Source organism: Serinus canaria, chromosome 3, assembly GCF_022539315.1.
Source record: "Serinus canaria isolate serCan28SL12 chromosome 3, serCan2020, whole genome shotgun sequence".
Lineage (NCBI taxonomy): Eukaryota > Metazoa > Chordata > Aves > Passeriformes > Fringillidae > Serinus > Serinus canaria.
The window spans coordinates 15,372,282-15,378,777 of record NC_066316.1 but is presented as its reverse complement, the minus strand read 5'-3'; positions in this window follow the sequence as shown (position 1 = coordinate 15,378,777).

Genomic DNA, 6,496 nt, shown 5'->3' with positions numbered 1-6,496 from the left:
CACAGGCCAAATGGGGCTGTTGAAGGGTGAGTGGGTCTTGCTGATCACCCCTTGGCCCTCCAGCTCTCCAGGATTATTCTGTGGATGGGGATCACAGCATCCCAATTCGTCCAATACTGCCAGCAGTGCACCATCGTGGTGGCAATTGGCACTTGTTGCTCTTCTACCCTCAGAAGTCCTACTGCAGATGGGTTCTCTGACAGTCCAGGCAAAGTGTTCAATTGCTGGATGCCCTCTGCCTCTACAGCCGCTATCCCAAACACCCACCGGAGTCTTTTTGGGTCTTTGAAATATCCACTTCGGAGGAAGTCTATGCCCAAAATGTATGGGGCCTTTGGGACAGTCACAATAGGGTGTTTCTTCCACTCATTTCCAGTCAGGCTCACCTCAGCTTCCACCTGTGTTCCCCTGCCACAACAGTGATAGAAACAGTTTCTGTCCTCACGTCTCAATGGGAATAATGTGCACTGTGCACCAGTGTTGACTAAGACTTCGTATTTTTGTGGTTCAGATGTGCCAGGCCAACAAATCCACACGGTCCAAAAAACACGATTTTCCCTAGCCTCTACCTGGCTAGAGGCAGGGCCCCTCTAAGCCTGGTTATCCTTCTTTCCCTGGGCGTATGTCTTGGAGGTGCTTCAAGGGGATCAGACATGTCATCATCATCATCATACCTGGCAGTTCAGCTATGGGCAACTGGAGCTGCTTCCTTTTTAGTGGAACTTCCTCTCTGAGTCTTGGTGTCCTTCAGTTCAAGAACCCGTTGTGCCAGAGCAGCAGTAGATTTCCCATCCCATCTCTTCATGTTTTCTCCACAATCACGTAGGAAGAACCACAGTTCAGCTTGTGGGGTGTACCTTCTCTCCCCATCTGGGGGACGTCTACATTTGGTACCATGTGAAAACCACTCCCCCCGAGGTTCTCCTGATAGGGAGAACCCTAAAAAGTTCTGTGCCAGAACTGACAGACCAATGGGACTTTTTAATGTTTTTGGTCTTCAGGTTGTTTTATTTTTTCTCTTATCAACAGTTCAGCACACCATCTACATACCAGACTTAGCGTACAAAGAGAAAGGCACCAAAAAAGTCACAAGACACACAGGTTCATGGTCTTTGAAAACTATTTTGTCCAATTAACTCTTAGAATGTATTTTCTTTCTACTTTTCTACCAATAACTAATTATTTGTCTGTTCATGCAACAGCTGCATTGCATCTCTTTCTAACCAATCCTTCTGCGCTACCAACACTGCAGAAAATGGAGTAGATGAAGAACAGGAAGGAGATCAGACAACGCCCCAAATCATCCATCTTGTCTTCTATCTACCTCCATACTAAAAAACCAAAACTCTGAGTTTTTCATCCTGTGATAAACTATACTACTACCTGTTTCACACACTCACAGATTCCAATTCATCCCAAAGTCTTAGAAGCTTTCTCTATGGGTGAAGGTTAAAAGCAGTATTCTCCTGGGGATCAGGACTTCTCAGGACAGGCAGAGAAATATTCCCTGTGCCCTGGGTTCCAACAGTACCAGAACCTCTGATCTGTACTGCTGAGATTTGGAGAAGGTCCTCTTTCATCTCCTCCCTGAGTTTCTTGTGATTCTCCTCTATCTTACCTTCTAATTTCTGCAGACGTGTTTCCACCACTGCGATTCCAGCATGTGTTGAGCCATGTACATCATCTGCATATGCTCGGAGCTTCTTTGCCATATCCAGCACGGTTCCATCCCTGTCATCCCGCTTCATTATGGCTAAGGCAGAAGCATATTCATGTGGCCCGAGTCGTACAAGTTTTCGCCACATCATGGATGTACATGGTACCAAGTCTGGATTTACAGTGTCTAGGCCATCATCTGAGAAGACAATCTCTGCCACTGTCCTTTCCCTCAAGTGTTGGATCCCTTGCTCTATGGTCTTCCACTGTGTTTGCTGCATATAAAGATCATCTGCACACAGGTATCTTTGTGCTACACTTTCCAAGACCTGTGCCCAGAGGCTGTGTGGATTAGCCCCCCTCATCACTCCTTGGTTGATGACAGGATCATGTGACAGGGATCCCAAATGCCTGGCTTCAGTGCCATCCAGAATTGTTGCCTCACCTGCAGCATCTCAAAGACGGACTAACCAACTAATTATGGATTCATCAGGTCGCCGGGTATAATCCTTCCTTAGGCCATGGAGGTCCTTCAGGGAATAGGACTCAATAGTGGCTTCTGATGTTGTGTCAGTTGCTCTGACTTCTGATGTTCTGTCAGTTGCTTTGACTTCTGATGTTGTGTCAGGAGCTGGCTTTGAGAGTCCTTCCCCCAGATCATCATCATCAGTCACTGGCTGATGGGTTTTGCTTGGGTGCTTCTTTCCCACAGGGACTGCCAGTGGCTTAGGCTCACTGTCTGGTTTAGCTGCTGGCTTAGGCTCACAGTCTGGTTTAGCTACAACCTGAGTATCTGGGGTGTTGGCTGCAGCCTGAGTGACGGGGGTAGCTGCTGATTTATCTCCCTGCCCCCCTGCCTCTGTCTGCTGCCCGACAGTATCTAGCAGGGTGCGATAAGCATAGGCCAGGGCCCAGCTTATTGCAATGAGCTTTTTCTCCTTAGAGTCATCATGGCACTTCTCTTTCAGGTATTTCCCCACCTCATCTGGGTTCTGAATTTGTTCACGTGGAAAGTCCCAGGCTGTAGGGTCAGAAAATGCTTTCAGGATTTGGCCCATATCCTCCCATTCACCACACCACTCAGGATTTTCCACACCTGGGTCTACTCCTGGGTCAGGGGTCTCATCAGCTCCTTTGGACATCTCAGCCCTCACTCTAGACAAGCTGCAAATCAAATGGAGGTTCAGTTTACCTTCCTGATATTTACCAGACTAAATATCAGGAAGGTAAACTGAACATTCTTAAAAAATGACATACCAGATTCAAAGGAGAAGGAGGAAAGGAAAGGCTGAAAAGCCTCATCCCCTGTTCTACCTCTAACAAACTGGGTGTAATTACTAATAAATCCCCAAAACATGCTACTGGAACTGGAACACAAGGAAGGATGAAGAAACCATAAACCATATGAATTTTGAACAGACTCCGGTACCTTTGTAAACTCCCTATAAATCATTATCACTGAGCCCAGCACAACAGCTGTTTTAATCCATACCTCTCTACTGCAAAAGCTGCATATTAGGGACAATACTGGAGCTATTTCTGGATAAGAAAATAAACCTAGGGACCAGAATGGTATTAAAACCTCAAAAATATCTAGGGATCAGAAACACATGAAGGCCTCCACCCAGAGAGACATTATGAGTCCAAGCAGCATGGCTACTGACTGCTTTTCTGTCCCAATACAGAGTAAGTACAATCAAAATACAGTCCGTACAGCTTTTTTTCCACTTTCTCAAGCCGCGCACTGGATGCCAAAAAATGTATTTGTCCTGGTTTAGGGCAAATTTGGGAGAAAACCTCCAAAGGGGTTCCTCTAGAAAGCAGATCCAAGTGGCCCCTCCCCCAACTGGTTCACAAAAAATTTCCTTGGAGAAAAGTGGAAAAAACCTGTTTCTTTAACAGGCAAAGCATTCACCAGCTCAAAAAATTCAACAATATTAAACAATAAAACCTCTTGCTGCTCCAAGAGAAATGACAAACTCAGAAAGTCCTTTCCATGGATTGCAGCTTGGCTCACTCAGTCCCTCCGGCGCTGGAAATGCCACAGCCCAGGCCTGGCCCAGTGGGCCACAGCTGTGAACTACTGGTGCTCTGCTGGGTGTTCAGTCCAGAGCAGGTTTGAACAGTTCCAAAAAAAAAGAAAAACCACAGTCCAGAGAACTTCTCGGCCTCAGCTAGTTAAACTAGCTAAAAGCAAAGGAGAGCTCTGTCCTGCCGTCTGTCCATCCGCAGACAACACAGTCCAGGAGCAGGATGCAGAGGAGCGAGTGCAGCTCCTGATAACAAACTCTGTGCTGCTTCTTCCTCCCCTTCGCTCTCAGAACCAGTCTTAAAGGTGCAAAACTTTTTTCTGGGCTGAACAGACGAATGGGGATATGAGCATCATAAAGTCACCCCAGGACACTGGTAAACCTGCTGGCCATTGAAATATCTACAGAAAACTGCACCTCCTCCTGTAGAGGCTGCTCTTAGCCAACTCCACACTGCTCCAGAGCTTCACCATCTTCAGGGAGTTTAGGAAATTAGGATGCCTGAAGGGGTCTCAAGTTGCTGGGTGCAATGTGATGTCACAGAGATGGTTCTTCCACTGGACATTGATGCAGCATTTTTGGGCTGCACAGAGAGCCACAAATCTGGGAGAAATCACCACCTTCCTTGGAAAGGAGCACATCTCAAGGCATTGGCTGATCAGAAAGAATGTGTCTGCCTGCCTGTGACCTGGCATCTTCTGCTTAACAGGTTGATTTTTAGCAAACAGACCCATAGAAGAGGAATTTTTCAGCAGGTTACACTGCTTCTTTCCAGAGAAGAAGCACGTTGAGACACTTCAACAATGTCCCATAATTAAGAATTTATTTTGAAAATGGGTGGAAAGCAGTGAGATTTGGCTAGTCCATCGTCATCCTTTTATCAGTGACATTGCGGGTCTCTGAAATTTAGGAAGTTAAGAAAAGATAAGAAGAACTCCATTAACTGGGCTCCTTCAAACATACATCAAACTGCCTCCAAGTTTGCAAACCTTCCAAGAAGGAATTAAGGAAGACAAAAGAGATGGAGAAATTACTGATATGAAGCAGGTCAGATGCTCAGAAAATATAGCATTGTTACAAAAAAAAAAAAAAACCAAAACAACAAAACAAACAATTAAAAACAATTTTTAAAAGAAAGGGGGGGAAATAAGTGGAGTCTCATTTTTATCAGTATAAAAATTCATCCCCATGATTACACAAGCATTTTATACGGTCTTAGATACAAGTTCTGTGGAAGAAGTGCTTTACCATAGCTTGCTGCAACGGAGCTGAGCAGGAGCTTAGGAAAGCAAGGGCCAGGTCCTCTATCACTACAGTCCTGAAACTGGTTTAGAGAGCAATGGTTTAAAAGGACCAGGCAGGAGCAGCAGCTTTATTTATGGAAGGGTCAGCTCCAGTGGTGTGGAGTGATGGTGACAGTGATGGGAAATGGTGACGTCAATGGGAAATTTGGGCTAGAAATGCTCACTAGCATCCCTGAGACTTTTGCCTTTAGTCAGCTCTGAGAGCAGCATTTAAACCCGCAGAGGAGGGATCACTGAGTGGTGGCACTGAACCAGCCTGTGCATCTTGCCCACCTTTGGCTCCTCGTCTTCCTCCTCTGACCTTTAACTACGGGGAGAGGAGGAGTGAGGTGGGGGAGCAAACAGCACAGCAGGACTTCAGAAACCGTCCCAACGTCCAAGTCAGGAGAGACACAGACCCTGAATACCCATTAAGGAGCATTTATCAGTGCCAACCGGGCAGTAGCAAGAGTAGGAACCAGAACACGCTTTGCAACACTCGGGCGAGGCGAGGCAGCTCGTAGGGACTCGTGGATCACTTCCCCCGTTTACTCCCCGAGCCTGACTGCGGCAGGCAGCGCTCAGCCCCCTCTGCACCTCCCGGTCTCCCGCTCCCGGCTCCATGCCCGCCAAGCCCAGCTGCCGGGCTCGGCTGCCGCCGCAGCTCCCGCTCCCGCTGGCACGGCTGCGGCGCAGCGGGGCCGGGGAGGGCCCTAGTGACGCACCCGATTGGTATTAGAAGACTTCACTGGCTATTTATAGGCCCCCACCAACCGCAGAAAGCTCTTGGCCTCGCTTTTTCTCCCTCCCTCCCTCCCTCTCGCTCACTGGCTTTAGCTCAGCACAGGAGGGGGAGCAGAAGAAATGCTGTCAGTAACCCAGCGAGTCCAAGCGCAACATTCCCGAGCACAGCAAAATTGCTTCCCCTCCGCTACTGGATTCAATCTGAACAAATTATTTCCAGCATGCCGGCCTTTCACTCTGGTGTTCTTTCCTCTTTTTCAGCCTGGATTTCTTTCCCGTTTCGCTGCTTTTTTTTTTTTTTTTTTTTTTTTTTTTTTCTCCCTCTCTCTCTGCGCAGTTTCACTTTCCAGTTCCTGGCATTGGCTTGGCTGTTCCTCAGCAGGGCTGGATACACACCAGAGACAGGGAGACCTCTCCATTGAGCTTGGCAGGTTTCCCCGGTTCCTGCCAGGAGCTTCCCTGTGTGTCTCTCTCAAACACCCAGGCTAAGTCCTGACCCTTATTTTGGCCCAGGACATCTATGCTGTCCTGACTGCAGGGCCCGGCTTCAGCTCCCACATTCACCCTCTGAAGGACAAACCCATGGTCCCCACCCTTGTCACCCACGTCTCTGCAGCCCCTGCCCTGTTCCTGTGCTGGTGGGTGAGTCAGTGAGGACTAAGCAGAGCTGTGGATGGAAATTGTACCTACACATCGACCCTGGGTGCTCCTTCAGCATGGATAACCACAGCAGTAAGTTTTAAAGTGCTGTTGTTGCAAAAGCACAGTCGGCTCCAGTTTGGG